General features: G+C 45.4%; 1 long non-coding RNA gene and 1 other non-coding gene across 4 annotated transcripts in view; one reads left to right on the top strand and one right to left on the bottom strand.

Annotated features, from left to right (window-relative positions):
* LOC109495600 overlaps positions 1–24,622 on the bottom strand; it is a 53,847-nt gene that overhangs the window by 11,858 nt on the left and 17,367 nt on the right. Inside the window, exon 3 of one of the 3 annotated variants that reach the window (XR_002151112.3) lies at positions 9,752–10,010. The exons of the other annotated variants lie outside the window; for them this stretch is intronic. This is a non-coding gene — a long non-coding RNA (uncharacterized LOC109495600). Of the gene's footprint in view, positions 1–9,751; positions 10,011–24,622 lie in introns of those variants that run through there. 3 annotated transcript variants of the gene reach the window in all.
* On the top strand, positions 13,038–13,144 carry LOC111558489. Its single transcript, XR_002739390.2, has one exon. It is a non-coding gene; the product is annotated as a U6 spliceosomal RNA (small nuclear RNA).

Raw genomic sequence — 24,622 nt, 5'->3', positions numbered from 1 at the left:
CTGGTTGCGGTTTTGAATCTCTAGGGTGGTTCAACCTCTCCAGATTAGGGCTCTGATGCCAGCTCCACCAACAGGAGGCATTTGGGGAGGGGGGCCAGGAGGTGGGTGGAAGTAAAGGAATCTTCTCAGTGCATTTCTTTATTGAAAAGACGTATAGGGGCGCCTGGGTGGCTCAGTCGGTCAGGAGTCCGACTTCGGCTCAGGCCATGATCTCAGTTTGTGGGTTCGAGCCCCGCGTCAGGCTCTGCGCTGACAGCTCAGAGCCTGAAGCCTGCTTCAGATTCTGTGTCTCCCTCTCTCTCTGCTCTTCCCCCACTCATGCTGTCTTTCTCTGTCTCTCAAAAATAAATAAAACATTAAAAAAAAGTATATACACACATTAAAAAACATATACATATACATATATGTATACATATGTACATATATACATGTATATGTATATATATGTAAAACCATGTATGTATGTGTGTGTGTGTGTGTGTGTGTGTGTGTGTGTGTGTAAAAACCAAACCTCAAAACAGCTAAATGGCTAGGGAGGAGATTGGGAGAGGAAGGGGAGTAAATAACGAAATATTTCATTGTGGTGCCATCATGCTGGACCCTCCCCTCCTTGAGCTTTTGTCTGCTGATATTACACATGCAGAGGAAAGGGAGAAAAAAAATGAGTGACACGGTATAGGACTCACTGCCTAACTAAAGGCTACTGGAAAAATGAACCAGCAACCAGTTGTAGGGGGATTCTAAATCCAGCAGTATCAGGTTATGAAGCGTTTAACTCGGGATGCTTTTTCTACACATACCACCATAATCCCAGAATAATCCCAGAAGATTTTTAGCAGCAAGATTTTAAGGAGTAATCTCGATTTGTCCTCTGGGTTAATGTCCTTCATTAGCACAAGGAATCCCCTTGCTCTGTCCAGAGACGTGCCCCGAGCTGTCTCCATAACTACTGGGTATTGGTAGGGACGCAGGAGTGGCATTAAAAGGGAGGCGGGGTGTGCGAAAGGAGAGGCAGGTGGGATGTGACGGGAACGCCACCCAAGGAAAACTTTCGGGCCGAGTCTCCTGGATTATTGCTGAGCTGAAGAAAAGAAGCTGCCCGAGGGGCTGTGTCAACTGAGCCAGTGTGTGCCCAGAGGTGGGTTATTCTAGGGCAAGGTGTGTCTGTGCTCCGAAACACTTCCCTTGCTTGGAATATTCTCTTCTGTATTCCTGGTCGTATTTCCTAAGTGAGTCTCTGGCTGAATTAGAGGTGCTTCCACAGTTAAGAGAGCAAAGAACAGCGAGTTCCCCCATGAGGGAGGGCAGCCAGAGTCCTGGCCAGGAGGAAAGCTGCAGGTGGAGGTGAACCCTCGAGGGGAGGGTTGGGAAGAAAAGTTGGTGGCAGCTGGGATTGATGATGCCATCCAACCCCTCCTTTTCCTTTATTCCTTTGATCTTTCCTTTTCCTTAATTTTATTCAATATCCAACATTCAGCCCATTCACTTTCCTTTTTTTTTAATTTTTAAAAAATGTTTTTATTTATTTTTGAGAGAGAGAGACAGAGAGACACAGTGGGAGTGGGGGAGAGGCAGAGAGAGAGGGAGACACAGAATCCGAAGCAGACTTCAGACTCTGAGCTGTCAGCACAGAGCCCGATGTGGGGCTCAAACTCTCAGTCTGTCAGATCATGACCTGAGCTGAAGTTGAACGCTTAACCGACTAAGCCACCCAAGCGCCCCATTTTACTTTTATTTTTATAGTTGGCAAAGCCTTTTATAATCCTCCTGCAGTGTCCCAGAGCCTCTTCCAGTGGCACAGAGTGGATTCTGTGTCGCCTTTACATCTTTTTTTTTTTAATGTTTATTTATTTTCTGAAAGATAGAGACAGAGTGTGAGCAGGGGAGGGGCAGAGAGAGAGGGAGACACAGAAGAATCCAAAGCAGGCCCCAGGCTCTGAGCTGTCAGCACCGAGCCCGATGTGGGGCTCGAACCCACAGACTGTCAGATCATGACTCCCGTCAAAGTCGGACACTTAACTGACTGAGCTGTCTCCCTCCCATCTAACGAAATGGGCCAGGGCACCCCCAGAGCAGGGCTCAGGCTCTGAAGCCAGGTATCTCCTCCTACTTCTGAACTTCTCCTCCTCCAGCTCTGGTCTTGGGATCTTGCTGCTTCTCTGTGCCTTCCTTCAGGCCCTTTCTCTTACAGTCAGATTTCGGGGGACAGTGTGTGCCCATGGCTGCTTACTTTTCAAAGCTACCTCTGGACAAGGAGAGAGATTTCCAAATATGCAGCAGACCCTGTGAGTCATCTAGGGGAGTTCTTTATTTTTAAGTTTGTTTATTTTTGAGAGAGAGAGAGAGAGAGGGAGGGAGGGAGGGAGGGAGGGAGAAAATGCTTGCCTACACACACGTGGGGGAGGAACAGAGACAGAGGGGGACAGAGGATCCAAAGTGGGTCTGTGCTGACAGCAGAGAGCACCATGCTGGGCTCGAACTCACAAACTGTGAGATCATGACTTGAGCCAAAGTCGGTAGACCAAGCCACCCAGGTGCTCCTTACAGGATTCATTATTGGGGATCCCTACAGAGAACCCCATTGCCCACCTTTATCTGTGCTTGTTTTTAATCTATTCAGATGCAGAGGCTAAAACACAAAACCCAGTGTAAGTTCTGAAAGGGGATGTATCAGTGTTCTGCATATATTACCCACAAAGCTCCTTATACCTTGACAAATTGAGGGCAAATCTGAATGTCTTTTCTGGGGCATTTCAGGCTCAGTTTACAAAGCCCCTTGAAGTGGTGGACAAGGATATTTTAGTGACAACTTGCTAAAGGGGGGGGGGGGCAGAAGTGACTGCAATGGAAGCAGAAGAGACAGACCAGGGAGTCCACCCCCTTCCTGTTCCTATTTGGTTAAACATTGGGAGACACTCTCGGGATCTTCCTTTGTTTCTGCACAAGTGGTAAAGGAAACCAACGTTTATTGAGTACTTGCATGCAACACTTTTTACAAATGTATCTATGTAGTTTAATCTTGGAACAGTTCTGTGAGGAGGGTGTCTGTGATTTCATCTTACTGAGAACTCTTTACGAGTCACCGCGAGGTGAAATAACCATGCCAGAAGTCTGAGTGCTGATGAGCAGTAGACCTGGGATTGCAACCCAGCTCCTCTCATGTCAAGCCCTGTGTGGTTGACACTTGAACGTGAGCTTGAACTGTGCAGGTCCGCTTATACACAGGTTTTTTTTTTTTTTTTTTACAATACTGTACTGTGTGTTTTCTCTTATAATTTTCTTAACATTTTCTTTTCTCTAGCTTACTTGTGAGAATATAGCACATAATACATATAACAAAAAATATGTATTAATTGTTTATTATTGGTAAGGCTTCTGGTAAACAGTAGGCTATTAGGGAAGTTTTGGGGGAGCCAAAACTTATTAAATGTGGATTTTGGGGGTGCCTGGGTGGCTCAGTCGGTTAAGTGTCTGACTCTTGGTTTCAGCTCAGGTCAAGATCTCATGGTTTCGTGGATTCAGGCCCCATGTCTCTGCGCTGGTATCACAGAGCCCGCTTGAGATTCTCCGTCTCCTTCTCTTTTTCTCTCTCTCGTGTTCTCTCTCAAAATTAACTAAAAAATTAAATTATTTTTAAAAATGCGGAGTTTTGACTGTCATGGGGGGTGGAGGTTGGCAGCCCTAACCTCTGAGTTTGTTCAAGGGTCAACTGTGTTTTCTTTGTGCCATGCTACCTTCTGGTGAAGAGCTAAATCCCTACTTTAAAAAAAAAAGTTTATTTATTTTGAGAGAGAGAGAGCATGCAAGCTGGGGAGGGGCAGAGAAAAGGAAAGACAGAATCCCAAGCAGGTTACCTGCCATCAGCAAAGAGCCCGATGCAGGGCTCGAACACGCAAATTTTAAGATCATGGCCTGAGCCGAGATCAAGAGTCAGGTGCCCAACTGACAGAGCCACTCAGGCACTCCAATCCCTATTTTTATAAAGTTTGAGAGAATGAATGAGGAACTACACATAAAAAAGCTTTGATAGTTGTGTATCAAAATACCTGGAAGTCTTAGATTCTTAAGCATGATGGAAAGAAGATCAAAGGGCATCAGTTAAAACCTGGCAAACTTGGGGCACCTGGGGGGCTCAGTCGGTTAAGCACCTGACTTCAGCTCAGGTCATGATCTCGCGGTCTGTGGGTTTGAGCCCCGCGTCGGGTTCTGTGCTGACAGCTCAGAGCCTGGAGCCTGCTTCATATTGTGGGTCTCCCTCTCTCTCTCTCTGACCCTCCCCTGCTCACACTCTGTGTCTCTCTCCTTCAAAAATAAATAAACATTAAAAACAATTAAAAAAAAAAACCTGGCAAACTCAAAACGCATTGCTCAGGAATCCTCAGAATTAGAAATCGTAAATAGGAACATGGACCTCAGCCTTTTCATACAGAGCCTAAGCGACCACTGAGGCTGTTTTGCTGCAGGCTCCAAATTAGTTAATATGTATAAGCACATTGATGGAGCCTTGCAAAGAGCCTTTAGGGTCATTAAAAATGAAGGGTCATGATGACCACAATTTCAAAGAGGGCTATTAGTAAAGGAAATATGGACTTCTGATTGATTAAAACAGATTTCAAAAAAGAATCCATGACTACTCTACAAGCGTCTCGTGTGAGAGAAAAACACGGCGACGTTAGTTTCCATTTTCTGCAAAGGGAGCTTTATCTCCTTTAATTCAAATCAACCCAACAGTCCTCAGGATTGGGAGGCCTAGATTATTCTCCAGATGTGAGCCCCGCCACGGTATAACCTGTACAGGCCTTAGAAGTTTTAAGAAAGTCACATTATTCCAGAGGAAATATAAGCACTTCCCAGAGGCTCTGGGGATTATCTGTGACTTTGATTGTTCTGTAAAGAAAGTGACACTGGGGAGTGACCTTTGAATTGTAATAGTTCTAGCAATGCAGGAATTTACCTCAAATCAACCTAGATTTGGATAGGTGGACCTCAATGCCTTTGGTTCTGAAGAGATCTAAACAAAGACAAATTTTCCCTGTCTACTCTGGAAAGATACTCAGTCTACCGGTAGACTCCTCTGATGATCAATGGCATAGAAATAGAGAAAATGCCTTCTTGTCACAGGCTAACTCTTGGGGATAAGATGATTTTCCCATCTGACTATGTTTTTCATGTTGATCAACTCCAGGTGTAAAATATGTCAGAGCCCTTCGGACTTTTGGCTGAGAGGCTTGGTGGTTGTAGCTTCCTTCTGGGGGAGAAAGAGGTAGAGTCACAGAATCTGAGAGACCTTGAAGATAATCTATGGTAGGCAGCCTCTAACATACCTCCCAGTGATCCCTGCCTTCTGGTAGTCCTGCCTGTGTTACTACCCTCCCTTGAGTGTGGGCTAGATTTAGTGACTCAGTTCTGAGGAACAGAATACCTCAAAAGTGCGGGCTGTCACAAAGACTCTGACTTCCATCTTGCTGGCCAGCTCTTACTCATGCTGAAGAAAGCCTGCCACCATGCTGTGAGCTGCCCTATGGAGCGACCCATGTAGCAAGAATCTGAGGGAGGCCTTTGGCCAATAGCCAGGAAGGAACTGGGGCTCTTAACTCCAACCAAGACTCTTACTCTGGGATTCAGAAGACTGCATCCTGCTGACAACCTCTTGAGTGAGCTAGAAAGCAGATCTCTCCGTGCTGAACCCTGAGAGGACTTCAGCCCCAGCTGACACCTTACCAGCAGCCTCGGAGAGAGACCCTGAGTCCGAGGCCTCCGCTACTGGGTTGCTGACTCACAGAATCTGTGAAATAATAGATATTTGTTGTTTTAAGCTGCTAAGGGGTTGTTACGGCACCTTAGGTAACTCATAGTTCGTCTAATCCAACTTCTGTAGTCTTCGTGTTGTTCGAGACCTGGAGAAATCAGGTACTTTGTCTGAACTCCCACAGGCTTAGACCACAAGTCAGACTCATGAATTCCCAGAAGGGGCCCTCACCAATTTATGATGTCCTCCTGCAATTTGGCATTATGGAAACTGGCTTAACATGGCCTTGTTTAAACCCCCCTTAAATGAGCCCCCACTTTTTCCTAAAAGGATATCTCCATTTCCAGCTGGCTAGGAAGAGGACAGGACAGTCTGGAGGGCTGGTCTTGAAGCCGATCTGTTTCTTCCATGGCCCTAGGCAGGTGTCCCTACTCCCAGTCAATCCCCATTTCAGAAAAATTGCCACATCTTCCCAGATAATAAATTCTAGTATTTTACAGCCTTTCCTCCTGCTACGATTTAGAGTTATCTTGTCCTGCTCGTTCTCAGCGGGAATGAGCAGCAGTCTCTCCCCATCCCCACTCTCCTCAAGTCACAGGTTCACGCTGCGTGCTGCCTTTAGCTCTAGGCCTTCGGAGGTGAGGACATGTAGCTCTGGGGGGTAGGGTGGGGGCATGACAGTCCCAGAAGCATGGATAGGATGGGGTGGGAGAAGCCTGGGTGAAGCTGGGAGCAGAGGCTAGGGCTGGGCCAGGGAAGTCTGGGCCGAGCAGATGAGGGGACCAATAGGGAGTCTCTGTTGGGTAGGAGGCAGGTGGAATTGTGCAGTGTGGATAGGAGCAATGGTGTAAGGGTCAAAACCAGACTGGGGAGCAGGACAGCTACTGGCCTGAAAAGGGCAAGGCCAAGCAGGGGATCGGGAGCTAAGGCCTCAGACACAGGTTATCGGCATCAAGTAGACCTTGATGATACTTGACACGGGGCCTTGATTCTAAAACAGTTATCTGCCCAGGTGGCCTGTTGGCTTCCAGTTACAGCAGGAACCAATGCCGGGGCATGGGCAGTCTTCATGTTCAGCAGCTTTCCACCTCAAACCAAGTGCCCTCACACCAGAGGAAGGAGGAAGCAGGGTCAAGGTTGTTTGCCTTTCATGCTCCACGGATCGGCTCCCCAGTGGCCCTGGGCGTGAGGGCGGGTTGCTGGGCAGGGGTGCTGGTGGGTTATCGCATGGTGGATTGTCTATTTTTCAAGTTTCCTGGCATATCTGTGTCTGACAATGACAGGAAAAGAGGGAGGTCTCCTCAGGGTTTGGCTGCGTTAGGACTTGGGGAGCAGCAGTTGGTGGGGCCAAGAGGACAGCTGTTCTTTAAGATTCCAGACAGATCCACGGCAATTTTTGACTCTGGAAATATTAGCAAGCAAGAGAGACGGGCTACGTCTTCCTGCCACCTGGTGGGTCCTCTAGCTACTTTGTAGACCATCTCTAAGCCTCTGGTTCCTAAAATGACCTTTATATGGAATGGAGCAGGGGTCACAAAATGGCAGCCCATACTGGATCCTATCCTCTGATAAACTTTATTCGATCCAGCCCAGTATTTCAAAAAAACAACAATAAAAAAAAAATTGGAGCCACTTAAAAATCAGGACACTTTACTCACATCCAGATTTTTGGCTTCTCTGGCCACATCAAGCCTCATCCCTTATGACAAATGACACTGAGGCGGGGGCCTCCTTTAGATGGAGAGAGCGCCCCCTCCAGGTCCTGGCTTCCAAGGTGCTCTCTCACACACGACACAAGCATGTGTACTAGAACCCTGCCTGTTTCACTCATCTACCTTATTTTCCCGGCCCCTGTGGGCATCGGATATTTTACTCCATAAAACTGAAGGATCAGGCATCATAACACAAAGAACAAAATTCCTACACTTCAAATGCATTTTTGATACCTGGGAAAGGATTTTCATAATCTCCCTAATTACATGTCTGCTCCATTTTATTCTTTCTTCTGTGTTGCACTTTCAAGAGCTCTCATAATAGAAATTGCAAGAGCCAACTGCACTTATATAATTAGCATAATATTGGTCAAGATAAATTAGCTTTGCACAAACATCAAATGAACAGAGGGAATCATTTCTCATTAACTGGAAGAGGTCATACAGTGTCGATTATATGCAGTTTGGTCAAAAGTAATCTTCTCTGATTAAAATAGAAATAAAGTAGCTGAATTATAATAACAGAGCAGCTGCTAAGTCACTATTGATTTCTTCAGGAGACAAGGGAGTAATGATCATTCCTGAGTCTTGTCCAAGAAGAGGCACAGTAAGTTTTCCACCCAGTGTCAAATTATTTGCTATTTAAATGAATATTCCTAAACTTGACAAATTGGATTATTTGCTTCTGCTCCCCATTGTGTTTTTAACGTGAAACTTGTATGATTGCACTTAACTAGAACTGCACAAAACAAATCCCCACACACAGATGTTCAATGTAGTCTAATTTAATTTAAAAATGTGCTTCTCGAAAAGGTCACTTGGAATGAGTGAATTCCGGTTTCTAGTTTGGCTTAATTGCTATTTTGCTCTGTAATAATCCTGAGCAGGTAGTTTCCTTTCTGGAAATCCTCTCTGGGAATCATGGACATAAGTGCCTGAGCTCTACTCTACGTCTGCAACAAAGGCCTTTTTAAAAATAAGGCTGAGGCACAGGGAGAAAGACGATGAGAGCATGTTGCCTGCAAACCCCTTTGAAAGTGTTTAGCGTTACAGTCACGTCCGTCCTCAAGGTACTCCTTTGGCTGCCACAAGCGTTTGTGGTTTGTGGAGAATCGCATGAGGAAAGGTAGTTAACTTTAAAAAAAGTAGGTGAATTAAAAAAAAAAAACCATAAGTATCAAAGCATAAGAAAATAGATCAACGCAGTATTTCTAATTCGAATGAGGGACCGATTTTCTTTTTTCCTTTTTTTAAATTTTTATTTTTATTTTTTTTAATGTTTATTTGTATTTGAGAGAGAGGGACAGAGTGTGAACAGGGGAGGGGCAGCGAGAGAGTGAGACCCAGAATCCGAAGCAGGCTCCAGGCTCTTAGCTGTCAGCACAGAGCCCGCGGTGGGGCTGGAACCCACGGACCGGCAGATCACAACCTGAGCCGAAGTCAGACACTTAACTGACTGAGCCACCCAGGCGCCCCTCGAATGAGGAACTAGTTTTAAAAAGGATTTAACCAGGAACTTACCACTTATTTTGTTACTCGAGCATATACCCTGTGGCAGTCTCTGTGGGTAGGCAGGCTATATATATACCACAGTCTCTGTGGTTATATGGCGTGATTTGGGGGTACCAGCAAAATGATTGCCCCCCAGGAATCGAATCCACGTGCACTTGCTGTGACGGTGCCCTGTGTTAATTTCATCGAAAGACAAGTAAGGAGTCTGCTGCGATGCAGGGACCCGGCCTAATAAATATTGATAACTCTCAGTCTGAAGTTCTATTTGATGGCTCCGCTGCCTGCCTGCCATAGGGACGGAGACCTCAGTAAGGGTACATTCCACACTGTGTGCGCGAGATGGACGAGCACAGTGAAAACTCAGCAGCTGCACGTGTGCGAAGACCACCCAGGAGACAGCACGCGTGCCTCCTCTCACGCCTCCACCACACTCATCCCACCCGTGTGCAGGAACTGCCTCTCTAATCTCACCCCAAGCATCTGATTTGTTTCTGTTTCTCATGTGATGCGAATTTAAGGGTTTTTTTTTTTCTCCTTCTTCCTGTTCAGAAATCACTGGATACATGCGCTGTGGGACGTGGGAGACATTAGAATCCTAGCGCTCATCCCTGCAATTCCTGTTATTTTTCCATTCCAAGCATGAACGTTTACCTCCAACGGAGCCAAAGTTGCAATGCTCAGTTCTTTATTGTCTTCTTTTAAATAATTCAGACTTGATGAGAGGTGCAGTTTTTAAAAAAGAAAAAAAAAAACTCAAAGCAAACAAGGGGAAGACTTATTATTTTTTTGGAAGACTTATTTTTTTGTTGACTTGTTAGCAGGGGCACTTGCGCTGGTGAGGGGGTAGGACTGAGAACCCAGGGGGCTCCCTGGACAGCACCCAGTGGCCATCAGCCTGCCTCACCCCCGGGAGCGAAAGCCGGTCGTAGCTGCAGCAAAAAGGGATGTTTCCTCTTCCTCTTCATTCTTTCCTTCTGAAAACAACCTTTTCCTGACCGAGGACTCAGAGAGGGTGGGGCACATTTTCTCTCCTCTGGCTAGAAAAACAAACACACATTGCACCCCCAGCTACTCCTTTGTGCTTCGTCACAGCCTCCCTTTTCTGTCTCTCTCAGGGGAGGAAGAAGCGGCTACCCCCAGTATCCTTGACCATCGGGGTCTCACTTCCCAGCCTAGTCCAGTTTCCAGGATACCAGCCCCACCCCAGGCTTGGCAGGGAACCCCACCCCTGTTTAGAGCATGGAATCCTGAACATTGCGGAGCCCCCAGGACTTGCTCTTTATCACTCTAGGGGCATTTTCTTTGAATGCAATCCAGTCTCTCAGATTCCCACGTTCCAAGAAGCTGCTCTCTGTCCGACAGAACATTCTGTTGCTGTTCACTGTGAACCAGTCTTATTTTGTTCTTTTCATGAGGGAATGTTTCCATCAGGGGCCTGTGAGTCGAAAAGGCTCACTGCTCAGAATGAGGGTGGCTTTGTCTCTCCCCACTTTGTGACCTCTGTGAGGAGTTCCTTTGAGGCTCCAGACAAGACATAACAGAGAAGTGCCCAGAGCCGTGCTGATGAAATTTTGAGATTTGCAAAGAAACTACTAGCCAGGCTGCCTGGATGTATTAAAATGTCATCTCTACAGTTTGGCCATGACTAGCTTGTTTAGTTAATGCTAGAGGGGAAAACAGAGTTTGTTCTCAAGGGAGAGAAGCAGACGGAGAAAACAGGCACATGAACAGCTGACAGTGTTCCAGCCACTTTGTCACAAAGAGCTGAATCCACCATTATTAGAACCAAAAATCATCACCCAATTCGAGTCCCTTGGGAATGATGCTGGGCTGGAGCAGAAGTGGCCGAAGCCCCCTCAATATGGAGGCCAAAAGCTAAATTCTATTCTTTTCACTTGGGTTTTTAGGAAGGGAAGTAGAGCTTCCTAATATTTGTTATACATTAAGTGTCAGGCACTAGGCTTGGTGTTTTTATGCATACTATTTAATTCTTAGAGCCACTTGGAAAATAGGTATTATGACTGCTGGGTGTCTATGAAGTTGATTTATATTTATTTACCTTCACATCCTTACTTGGTCAGGTAGCTATTCAAATGTCTGCTTTGGGTGATGTTCCCAGGGTCATGGGATCAAGCCCTGCTTTGGGCTCCGTGCTGAGTGTGGAGCCTGCTTAAGATTCTCTCTCTCCCTCTGCGCCTCCCCCCTCCTCTCATGTGCATGCTCTCTTTCTCTAACAGCAGCAGCAGCAACAACAACAACGAAACCAAATGTCTGCTTTGACAAGCCCTTCCTGAGCCCCCAGTCCATAACCACACCTGCCATTCTCTCTCACATTTGTATGGCCCCTTTGATGTTGTAACCTTCTGCATGAATTCCTCCCAATTCCAATTTGTTAATCCTCTCTGTGCAACTACATTTAGTTTGGAAACTACCCTACAGTCTTTAAAATTTTTCAGTGGTTATATTTTTCTTCCTAATTTCTAATTTTATATCCACCTGTACTTATTTGTCTGTTTTAATGGCATAATAGATCACTGGCATGTATTTTTTGTAAGGATGTAATGCCTTTGTTGATCTCTTCAAGGATTCTAAATGCAAACATATTTTCAAGTCTTTTTCAAAATTTTTTATTATTTTTTTCTGGAAAAACTCATATTACAGTTATTGATTTTATTGGCCGTTTCTTAGTATTAGCTTTATGAATTTTAAAACTGAGTTTACAGGATCATCATATGTAGGAGTGTTTTCTCCCCTGCCTTTCTTTTTCTCTATGTATTTCTCTACGTATTTCTGAACATGGGGTTCTTGTTTGAGCCTGGTTCTCTTAAAAGGCTAAACTACACCTCAGGCTTCCTTTCACAAGCCAGGGAAGCCCTGCCCCAGTTTCCGGTTGTGAGCTCTGAGCATGACTCTGGTTCCCGTGCCTCCCACAGAGCTCCTTTCCCCTCTGGCGGGCTTTTATCCGCAGAAGCCAAACTCACAGTTCCTACTACCTACTTCCAGATCCAGAGCCTCAGATCAGCCCCTCTTTGCTTTGCATTTTGATTCTGTTCCAGGACTGAGGACATATATGTATCTCATTTTTGAGTGTGGCTATGACTTGTAAAATTCTCTTTCTCGTGTTCATTATCGTTGCTATGTGTCAGATCAGAGGGGGCTTCGTAGCATTCACTTACAATGCCATTGAGTCTGGTGACCGGGAATAGGAATTGGGAAACATTGATAGAGGGGAAGAATTGGGAGGCAATTCGGTTGAGGCAATTAGGTACAGGTTGGAAGAGTAAAGAACCTGAAGAAATGATGAGTTCAAGCATCACTCGTGAGTTGATGTGCAGGAACCCTAGTTATTAAGATGGAAAGAAAAACCATGAAATTTAAAGTTGGGTTGAATGGCCATGACTTCCTAGGTCCTCCTTCTCCTTCCTTCCTCTCAAACTCCCTCTCCTTCACCCCCTTTCATGTTGGTGATCATCCCTAGGGTGACCAGCCATTTTAGTTTGCCTAGGATGGTTTTGGTTTTAGCACTGAAATCTTGCTTCCTAGGGAAGCCTCAGTCCTAGGAATCCGGGTTGGTTGGACACCTTAACTCTGTACCATTCACTTTGTGAGCACTAATAGAAGACCTCTAACACCAAAATTAACCTTACGAAGGGGTGAGCTTGAGAGACAATAATGGGAGGGGTAAGAAACAGAAGTAGGCAATGGGCCTCTGTAGTCTTTGCTTGGGTAGAAGAAGCCACAACCCAAGAAATACCTTTCACTCTGAATTCAGTAGAAATAGAGACTAGAAAGGGATGTTTGAAGTCTGTGATTCTCAGAATTTACCTGCTTGGAGAAATTTGAACCACCAATGCAAATGGTGTTTGTAATTCCTTTTATATTGGATTCAGAAATTAGTTGCTTTCACAAAGGAAGATTGTATAAGTATTATTTGATTTGCTTTCTCTGTAGTCTTCTTCAATTCAGTAAGTCATGCTGTCATTTTTAAAGTATGTTGTATTGGATAATATTCCATTCCATTGACTCCATATTTATTATCAGTGATCAGAACCAGACCTCATTTTGTGCTCACTTCAGCAGCACATATACTAAAATTGGAAAGATCCAGAGAAGATTAGCCTGGCCCCTGCGCAGTGATAACACACAAATTTGTGAAAAAACATATGTCATTTCACTCTTTTCAAAGTACCTTTATCTTAGAAAAGCACCGGTCAGTTCTACAGCCACCATCACTGCAGCTAAAAATAATGCTGCCAAGGTTGCCCTGGACTGTCAGCAGCAGTCATTGCTAACACAACACTAATTCTGTTCGGGTGGTGGTGGAGGTGGGTGGTGTGTAGCAGCAATATCCCTTGACTTGGGGAATGAATTAAGATTGATAAATCCAATCTACTCATGGTTACACGATTTCTCTTTACAAAATGCTCATTGTTCCATCCTCCTTTGCTGCTAGGAGCAAAGTGTTACAAGCTGGGACCAATGAGGCATAAAGTGAAAGTTGGCTGGGAATTTTCCAGAAACTGTTTGCTTTTCTAATAAAAGGGACAGACTTGCAGAAAAGCTTGCTGTGATCCCTTTCTCCTCCTTCCCATCTGGAATATGGATGTAACGCCTGGAACTAAGGTAGCCACACGAAGTCTGTGAAGCAATACACATTATGAAGAAAAGCAACATGCCTATTAAGTCAGAGTGTGAAGGAGAGAGAGAGCCTGAGCCTTTGATGATGTGGTTAGACCATCCCTGAGACCATACCTCTGGACTTCTTGTTTAATAAAAACAAATGTCCTTACCACTTAGGCAGCTGTTGATGCACATCCCTTTACTTGCAACTAAAAATCAATTTCATACTGAAAAGCAAGGTGAATAATGCATAGTGATGACACATGGGCATGGACATGGGATAAAAATCGCCAGACTTGTCATGGTTTTTGGTAGATTTTTTTTTCATTCCATAGCTCTTTATATACTAAACAGGAAAGCAAGAATACTCTTTTTGTCCCCGCTCAGTGCTCAATGATAATTAAGTTTCAGTATAAACAAAATGTGCTATAATGTGCTCTCACTGCAGTGGCTATGGAGGGATGAGACATGTGATTCTATATGATGCCACATTAAAATCCTTTTGTGCATCTTAGAAATATAATGTCATCTGTGCCATATTGTTTTAGGGCAAAAGGAAATAGATTGAAGGCCAGAAGAGCCTCCAGGGCAATGTTTTTGCTAGGAGGCTAGACTAAACCCCCCACAAGAACAAGACAATTGCTGACAGTAGGCTGGGAGGTGTAGCCATGAACCCACTGCCATCTATAGTGCTCAGCCAATGCTCAAGTGGATAGTGAGCCCAACCCAAGGCAGTCCAAATAGCTTCTCTGTTGGTAGGAGGATAGATCCTACCTTGATCAAAAGGATGGGTAAAAGGGCAAAAAATGAATTATGTGGGGAAATGCTGTAGAACAAGGTAAAGGGAACATCATCCCAAAGGCTCAGAGTAAGAATGAGCCTCTGAAAATGATTTATTGCAAGAACCAGAAGATGTGGGGAAATGGATGGTATCCTTACTATACAGGAAAAAAAAGGAGAAAAAAGTCAGAAAGGAAGAAAAAAAACCACAATAGAAACCCAAAGAGGGGCACCTGGGTGGTTTAGTCGGTTGAGGGTCCAACTTCGGCTCAGGTCACGATCTTGCAGCTTGTGAGTTTGAGCCCTGTGTTGGGCTCTGTGCTGATGGCTCAGAGCCTAGAGTCTGCTTCAGATTCTGTGTCTCCCTCTCTCTCTGCCCCTCCCCTGCTCATGCTCTGTCTGTCTGTCTCTCTCAAAAATCAAAAAACACTAAAAGAAAGAAAGAAAGAAAGAAAGAAAGAAAGAAAGAAAGAGAGAGAGAGAGAGAGAGAGAGAGAGAGAGAGAGAGAGAGAGAGAGAAAGAAAGAAAGAAAGAAAGAAAGAAAGAAAGAAAGAAAGAAAGAAAGAAAGAAAGAAACCCAAGGAAACAAGTCTGTTAAGAATGAACCACTAGATTTTTGAACATCCTTAACCTCTGAGTACCTATTGTGGACCAGCACTACCTTGGGGCTCAGTGATGGCTAAAGCATAGCTCCTGACCACCAGAGGTGCCATGATCCCATTCCAACATAGTAACTTATCACAAATTGAATTATAACAGTAAGCCATGATATCATGAGGTCCTACAGCATTTTAAAATGTTTATTTTCTAGACACACTCACTCTATTTTGGAAATAAATGAAATCACCACCTCCTGAGTAAGTAAATAAAGCAGGGAATGCACTGAATGTTTTATTGAGCTCTGGCTGTTCTATGCAAGATACTTTAAGAACATGCATCATTCTTTAAAAGATCTGTTTCTCCTTACTTATATGGAAGCGATGGACGGTGCCCAGGAAGAGAGGGAATTACAATAACAAAAGCTGCTGTCTCTGTCCAGCCAGCACGTAGCCCCTGGGTTGAGCCATATGCTCTTCAAGGACTCAGATGAAACTTCACACCAGCACAAGGACATGTCAGGAAAGCTCACTTATTGCATCTGATGTTGATAATGCAATTGGATAGTCCAATCCTGGCCACCATTCTACTTCCAGCCTCCCCCTGCCCTCCTCTGAAAACCAAAATTAAGCCAACACACTCAGAATGTCCTATCCTGTCTCCCTCACCTCCAAGGAAATATCAGTTCACAGCAGAAGGGTGTAGGGAGAAGGAGACCATCATTTCTCAACCTATTATTTAAGCTCTTCTGACAGGACCTTGCCTGCTGGGCACACTGATGGACCAAAAGATGGAAATGAGCCACAACATGGACCAATTACAGAACACCGCCATGCCCCGGGCACAGCAACTGGGCAAGGGATCGACATCCGATCCGGTGGGACCAATTGCAGTGTATTTTTGGAATTCACAACCTAGGGACCACAGAGCACGGTGCTCATTTTCTCTCTGTGGCAGAGACTAGCAGCTCTGAACTCATCAAGATGGCATCTCCTGCCATGTGGAGGAAGCTGGCCTGCAGTAGAAGGGATGATACCCACACCCAGAGGTGCAGTGTGCTGGATCTGTTTCTACCTATTCCTGAGGTCCAGCCATACCACAACCTTCCTGCAGCCAAAGTAGTCTTCCAGATACATTTTCCTTTGCGTCTATGTGGGTTTAAAGTGGGTTTTGACATTTACAACCAAAAAAAATCTGTCACTGGTTGTTATGTTTGTGTGTTTTAGTTTTCCAAAAGAAATTTGTTTTCCTGATTTGTTTTCCTGATTATAAAAATGCAAATGTTGGATAATACAGTATATAAAATAAAAATTGCTATAATTCCACCATCTAGACATAACCAGTGCCTATTAATATTCTTCCAGGCATTTCTTTCTTTTGAAATATAATTTTACAGGAGTACAATTTTTTAACATACCATTTTACCTAAAAACATGTTTTGGATATTTTCGTGGAACATACTTCTAAAATTTACATTTTGAAAATGGTTGCAGAGAATTTTATATTAAACTTTTTTTAAGTTTATTTATTTGTTGGGGGGGGATGTGCACATGCGTGCACACGAGCAGAAGGGCAGAGAGAAAGGGAGTGAAAGAATCTCAAGCAGACTCCTTGCTGTCAGTGCAGAGCCTGAAGCGGGGCTCCATCTCATGAAACACGAGATCATGACCTGAGCCTAAATCAAGAACCGGGCACTCAATAGACTGAGCCACCCAGGTGACCCTATATTAAACTACTTTAATATAGTAGTTTATATAGTTGGTTGAGCATCCAACACTTTTTTTTTAATATTTATTTATTCTTGAGAGAAAGAGAGAAAGCATGTATGCTGAGCCACCCAAGCTCCCTAAACGTCTTACTCTTGGCTTCAGCTCAGGTCATGATCCCAGGGTTATGAGATCAAGCCCTGTGTCAGGCTCCATGCTGAGCGTGGAGCCTGCTTAAGATTCTCTCCTCCCCCCGCCACCTCACCCCTCTCCCCTGCTCATGTTCTCTCTCTGTAAAATTAAAAATTATAAATTTAAAAATTAAACTAATTTAATTAATGTACCCAGTCCCCTTTGTTGAACATTTAGGTTATTTCAAAAGTTTCATTATTATAAAGAACACAACAGTGAACATATTTATAGGTACATTTTGGAGCATTTGATAGATTTCTCACTCTTAATTACTAATACTTTTGTTTTGGCAACTTTTCCCATGGCCTGTCAATTTCATGTAGGCCCTCTTGATTCACTCCTTATTTATTCATTCATACTGTCAACATTCACTGAGAATATGTTATGTACTAGCCATTGTACTAGATTTTGGGAAAACAGACATGGGTAAGTTTAGGGTTTTATCCTTAAGGAGAAAGAAGAAACTAGCATCTATTGAAATCTGACTCTGTGCTAAGTATTCTATAGATTTATTTCATTAATTTTTCATTAAAAAAAACCAAACACCAACCCTGTGCAGTGTATTATCATTTTTATATAAATGAAGAAAGGAAGTTCAGAGAGATTGAGTAGTTTGTCTAAGGTCACAGTTTGTCAGTACAAAGCTGGGACTCGAATCCAGGTCTGACTTCTTTCTATTACACACAGTTTACTTTTAAAATTTTTTTAACGTTTATTTATTTTTGAGACAGAGAGAGAAAGAGCATGGACGGGGGAGGGGCAGAGAGAGAGAGACACAGAATCAGAAGCAGGCTCCAGGCTCCGAGCCATCAGCCCAGAGCGTGACGCGAGGCTCGAACTCAAGGACCGCGAGATCGTGACCTGAGTCGAAGTCGGACGCTTAACCGACTGAGCCACCCAGGCGCCCCTATTACACACAGTTTAGAGAGAGAGATGTGAAAACAAATGACAAAACCAAGCTATAAGTGCTTTGTAAAATCTGAACAAAAGCCTACATTTGGTCCACCAACCTCAATGATCTGCCAAGGCAGACCTTAGACCTGTCTTTTATCTGTAGCAAGCAGCTTTTTAAGGGTCCATCTTAAAGGGTCAAAACCAAATCTTAAAGGATTTTCCTGACTCTACACAGCTCCAGGGGGCCCTTGGTAAGCCAGAATATTTGCCAGCTGGGAAGCTGGGGAAGAGAAGGAGGCTGTTTCTAAGCAGTTCCACTTGGAGAAGCTAAAACTAGCAGGTGTAATGCAGGGTTCCTGGGAAGATCAGAACAGTGGTCAGAGAACAGACAGAGCCATATGAAAGAAGAGCTCGGAAGAAAGGGACAAACTGTTAGGAGGTCTCAGGACTCAGGCTGGTGAGGGTGACCCCCTCAGTGGCCTCATACCATGAAGAAGTGACACCCGGAATAAGCCAGCCTTTGGGATCAGCATAGATGTCACTGGAGCCAGCGCATGGAGAAGGCTGGAAGTACTGCTTACCAGGCACGGGGCTGTAACAGCTCATTAAACTTAGGCGGCTTGTGACTTAGAGTCTGCTGAGGGCCTTAGATTTGTCTGGATGAGATCCACAAAGCTGACCCTGTGATGTCAAGCCAGGAAGTACCTCCCCAAATTGACAAGCCTCAGCTGTTTCTTTCCCTACGAGAAGATCTGAAGTGCAGGGCCCGGGCGTGCAGGGAGTTTACCCGGGGTGCCGGTATCTCTACCCCCTCCTTTCTTTGTGTGCATTCCAAGTGGGCTCCTTGTCCTGTGGCCGAACCCCCCACTGGGGGCATCATGGCAGAGCACAGTGACTTTTCAATCTATTTTAAACCTTGAATGGAACGCCAACAGATAAAGCAAATGAAATTGGAGCTGTTCCCACCTGAGCAGGAGCCAAGGATGCAAGGCTTCCCTTCCTTCCCAAGGATGTTCTGTGGGGTACACAGTTTAAAAGCCATGGCCATCGCTGGAAGAGTCCTGAATTTAAAGTGAGAGCACCCTGGTTCTAATCCAGGTTCTGCCTCTTAGAGTATAGCTTTTGAGAAGTCATTTAACTGCTCTTAGACCACTGTTTTCATTCGTGAAATGAAGGCAATAAGTTTTGTCTCCTTTGGAGGTTGATGTGAGCAGCAAGTGCAACCGTGTGGGTAAAGGCAGCTGTAAAAAGGCCACGCAGTGTGAAACGTTCCTTTCCTTGGCTCTCCTTCTATTGCCTGACACTCAAGGGGGGTTTTGCAACTGACTGAGGTGACTTGAGTTGCAACTCCATGCTTCCCGATAGTCACCAGCTGTATGCCAAAGGTATATGGTGTGGGTATTATATTAAATTGGATGCACTTAGTTTTCTGGGCAGAAAGTCAGCCAGTGTTGTTATTTGTACTAGTAGAGCAGGTTCAGGTCACCTGAACTAGTAGGGCAGCACGGTCGCCTCTTGAGAGCCATTATGGGTGGAGTAGAAATTGGATTTCGGATGGAAACAATAATTCCACCCCACATCCCACACACTAATAGAGATTAATGGCACAGTTGCTGGTGCAGAAGAGATTTCTTTCTTCCCTTTGTTTCTGTTTTGACGTTTCCTACAGGTTCACAGCCCACCTGATTTAAAGAAGCCATAGAGACTCTTTCTGGAACTTCAGTCTAGCTTTGCTTTTTCTTTTGAGCGGTAAGTCCAGCGAAGATGAAGAATAAAAAAGGTGAAAGGGGATAGGCCACTAGCAGAGAATTCTAGCCCTGAGATTCCTGGCAGCAAGATCTTCTCTTCTTGCCAGAGGGGCGCTTGGGGCTCTCACGGTGTGGCCTGCCCCTGCCACTCAGATCTGTTCCTTGATGTTCCTCTAAAATGTGGTGATCCCTCGGGGCCAGACTTCAGGACTCTAGCGTTCTCCCAGAGCGTGACGTAAAGAGAGACGTTTCTCTGCCTCCTCCACTCTCTCCCCTCCTGCAGCTCATCTCTGTGTCTTTCCTCCGTGCCAGTGAGACAGCACACATGCTCCGTGTAGCTACTACCCAGTTGTCTTCACAGGAAAAGCGTCCTGTCATTAAGCCTGCAGGTGGGTCATATGCACGATACCACCTGGTGGCATCAGTCCCAGGGCGGGAGTGGGGGAGGGGGGTATCTTAAGCCCTGGGCCCACCAGCTTTCAAGACGAAGACTTGAGAATTCGCAGGCGAATGGGTGTGAAGTGTGTTTTGTGCCTACACCCAACATTTAACATTTAACTGTGATCCCTGTCTATGTATCAGAAAAGGACCAGAGAGTGTATGGGATCATCAAACTCTCATTTGGTCAATTGGTTTTAACTTTCTTCCCCACCAGATCTTTTACCAGAGCTATTAATTTCCCCCTTTTCCTCCTTTTGTTTTCTCTGTGCAACCTCTATTTAGGGAGCTAATCCACCATGACAAGAACAAAAACCTGGCTGCCAGGGGAAGGGGGAACAGGGGCCCAGATCAGCTACAACCTAGACCGTGGGCCACTGCACTGGTCAGACTCCATCTCACAGGTGGGTTCTCACCATCCTCCGTGCCTACAACCCAGATCTCAGACGTCTGAGTGGCCCTGCCCCTCCCAGGCCCACTCACAGGGCAGGGGTGCAGGGAGTGCCGTCCACCCCCAGGGTTGGAGGAGAGGTGGGAGCTGTAGGACATACCTCACAAGTGCCTGGCGAGGCTGACCAGGCAGCAGGTTGCGCTTTGCACATGACCATAGCAGGCTCAAGTCAGGATCTGCCTCAAACTGGGTGGAGGGCCCCGTTTAGCCAGTCCCCACTATTAAGCTGGGGGCCCGCCCATGCTTTGGCCAGCACGGGGTCCAGCTCGCCCTTTGGAATCGCAGGCTGGGCTCCAGGCCACCACTGTGTTGGGGTAAACTCAGGGAAAACTCCAACTGCTCTTTGCCTTCCCCACAACCAAGTCTGAACATCTTAGATTTAAGTCAGGATAAATTTCTGCTCAGATCACGGACTCACGGTTTGTGGGTTTGAGTCCCGCTTCGGGCTCTGCACTGTCAGTGCAGAGCCTGCTTAGGATTCTATTTCTCTCTCTGCTCCTCCCCTGCTCACACACACTCTCAAAATAAACAAACTTTAAAAGTAAACTGTAAATCAGGCGAAAATGGACTGGTCAAGTCTTGTCTAATCCTCTTGATGCTACCAAGTGGGTCTCCCTCTCCATTCCCCTCCCCTAGACCGAACACACCACTAGATCCCACAAGAAAGCCCCCAACCCGGTTCTCTCGGGGTCTTCTGAACCATTTCCGCTAACCTGTCTCCTACGATGGCACTTGCTGTGCTCAGCAGCCCTCCGACCTCTGACCCCACGATGGGCCTTCCTTTCCGTGGTCTGGCCTCATCCCCCCTTACAGCCCATTCCCAGCTGCTCTTGCCTTTGGTTTGCTACTTTAGCCAGAGTTTGCATGCCTGTTCGAGTAAGCCTCCTTGAGCCCCATAGGCCCACAGGTATGCAGGACCCAGGCGGCTGGAGGCACCCAAGAGCCCACAGGGAAAGGAGTTTTGCAGGCTGTGTGTGCCAAACGGAGATGCCTGCGCCCTCAGACTTGTCTTCGCCCAAAACAGCTCCAGCCTCCTCTCAGCTGTGGGCTCTGAGCAGACCTCCAAAGTCCAGGGGGTATAGCTCAGGGGTAGGGCACTTGACTGCAAAGTCCGGGGAAGGAGATAAGGGCCATATTTGCCACATCCCAGGGGGCACATGTGTTGTACTAAAGGCATGGTGCCTCCACTGTGTCTTTGAAAGACTACACATTAGACAGAGGAAATTTGTTTTAGAAAGATGTGGGGGAGGGGAAGGGTAGTGGTTTCAGGCAGGATGTGAGGCATCCAGTCAGGTGCCTGTATCACTGGTTGTCAGGGATGGATGGACACTTGCCCACAGCAGTCTCGGTGACCCTGTGGTAGCACTGCGGTAGGGAGGGGACTAGATGAGGTGGAGACTGAGCAGTGCTCAGAACCCCAACTGTACCCTAGGCAGCCTGCCCAGACCTGGGGAGGGAGAACACAATCCCTTTTTTGTTCCTAGAGATTAAGGGCTATGTTCTTGTCAGGAGAACACTATAGATTCTAATGCTTCCAAAGCTGAGAGGCTGGTTCTGACTGGAGTCTGGTCACTGGAATAACAGGTGAACAGGACGAGGGGCTGGAGAGGAGGCAGGCAATGTTTGGGAAACCACTTCCCCAAATGCCACTTGGCCTGTTTTTTTCATAGCTCACTGACACTGTTGACCGCCCACAGAGCCGGCCACCGTGCTGAGCATGTCGGGTGGTGTTCCAGTGACAACAAGAGACATGGAAGGATGTACCCACAAAGAGTTAAACATCTGACAGGGAAGATGAGATAGGACCTAGGAACATAGAGCAGGATCCACATGAACAAATACAATAATTACACGGGGACAGATAGCAAGGGGATAGACATTCCTCAGCGGCCAGTACAGGCCCATCACCACACAGCTACGTGGGCCCTTAGGTCCACTTTGGAGACTGACCCACATTTCTCAGATGTCTGAAACCACTCTGATCTGTTTGAAGCTCTCGTTACCATTTCTGTTCAAATATTGTTTCCAGCGGTTTCCTCGGAGAATCGCTGGAGACCACATTCCCTCCAGAGACCAGCTATAAACATCAGGCAAAATGACTCTATGTAGATGGCAGACCGGGACCTGAGAGAGGAGGACCAGGAATAAGGTTGCCTCAAAAAAATAGCAAAATGCCTGACCCCTCCAAACCTCTACCCTTAAATCAAGCCAGTCATGCAACGGACTTCATGCCTGAGGGATTGTTTTTGCTTGCTTGCCTGTGTGGAAGGAAACAGGTGCTGTGAAAGATAAGTCATAGAAGACTACTACTGCCTTACTCTGATTAACTGGGAAAAGACCCAGAAAATTTTCTTCGTATAGAAGTTCAAGCTGTAGAGAACGAAATCAGGGTTTCTCAACCTGGGAACTATTGGCATTTACGGCCTGGATAATTCTTTCCAATGGCGGCTGTCCTGTGCTCTATACAACATTTAGTAGCATCCCTGGCCTCCACTGACTAGCCCCCAACTCCAGCTGTGACAATGGAAAGTGTCTCCAACACTTTCAAATGTCCCCAGGAAGCAAAATTGCCTGCCAATGAGAGTTACTGCTACTTAGGAAAAGGGTTGGATCCCAGGCAGCCTCACACTGGCTCTGGAAAGGGCTTGACTTCCAAAATGGAAACAAAAGTCACAGGAGGGCTAGTGGAGTTCATAGGGTTCAGTGTGGCTTAAATTCAAATTACATGTGGTGCCTTCAAGAAAAAACTTTCTGAGGATTTCCAGTGTTGATGTAAATTACTTTTATAAGACTGATAGCTAACTGTGTATAAACATGAAACTGGGCATACGTCCCAAGGGCTTGTAACTTCAATAGTTACTAAATCAAAACAAATTCACAATTTTGACAAACCAAATAGGAAACCAGTAAGAGGTAACAACGTTAACTTAAGGAGGCAGATGGGGTGATTTTTGTGGAGGAAACTGCCCCTTGCTTTGTTACTCGAGTGCCTAGTCCCTTCTTTGGGTCAGGCATTGTCCCACGACTCAAATCTCACACAACATTGTCCCTTCAAACTGTGAAAACTTTGGTTGTGAGTCTTTCATAAGGTCATTTGGCAAATGCAGACTTTACTCATTAAGGTCACCTATGTTTTCTTCTTACTGGCTCAGGACAAAATGGCACATCTGGCCCCAATATAGTCATAAACCCAGAGTGAAGGTAGCACTGTCAGTTCTAAGGCGGACCTACAGATGCCCCAGATGATGCTCATATTCTTCAGATACTTGTCAAAACGAAAAGAATTTCTATAAAAAAATTTTTTTTTTTAGGTTTCCACAGAGAACTCCCAAGAATATAGTAGGAGACTCTCAGAGGAGTTCTAATCCGGTCTGATCCTCTTTACAGATGAGGAACGAGGCCCAGAGAATTGCCCAGGGAAACAGCTGCTGAGCATCAGGGCTGGCTGGGAGGGGCCTCTGCTCTGGCGGCCAGTGCTCTGGAGATCTCCTCTCTTCCGGCCTGACTTCCCCGCAGGCGTTACAGAATGCTCTTGTGGAACTATGTAGGAAGAGTTGGCTTATTGTTTGAAATGTTCATTCAGCTGAACTTGCACTTAAATTTATTTTTTAATACTTAAAGTTTACTTTTTAATGGCATTACATTGAACTCAGGAGTTTCTTTTTTAAAATCCGGATCTTTTAGCATTTAATGGTACGGTTAGAAAGCATTTTGCGTGGCCAGGTGGGTGTGAACTATAACCTACGTACATAAAAGTGCATTAAACATCAGTACCCAGTTCAATACATAATTATAAAGTGAAAATCAGTGGAACCACAGCCAGGTGAAGAAAGAACACTTCTAGTGTGCAGAAGTCTCAATATTCTTGGTCACAATACTTCCCTTCTCGTCAAAGTATCCACTATCTTGACTTTTGTTATAATTATTTCCGTGCTCGTCTTTATACTTTTACTGTCTCTATATGCACCCCTAAATGACAGAGTTTAGTTCTGCCTGTTTAGGAGCCTTCTGCCAATGAACCCTCACTCTGTGTATCTCTGTCTTGAGATCTGTAAAATTCACTGATACAGTGTCTGTAGCTCTTATTTAGTCTTTCTATGCTGGGTGGACATTTGGGTTCCAGCTTGGCACTATTCTGAGCAATGTCTCTAAAAACATTTTTGCGTATGCCCCGGTGCATAGAATATACAGCCACCTCTAGGGCATTTTCCCATAACGGCAT

Source organism: Felis catus, chromosome F1, assembly GCF_018350175.1.
Source record: "Felis catus isolate Fca126 chromosome F1, F.catus_Fca126_mat1.0, whole genome shotgun sequence".
Taxonomy (NCBI): Eukaryota; Metazoa; Chordata; class Mammalia; order Carnivora; family Felidae; genus Felis; species Felis catus.
This window is presented reverse-complemented; position numbering and strand designations above follow the sequence as displayed.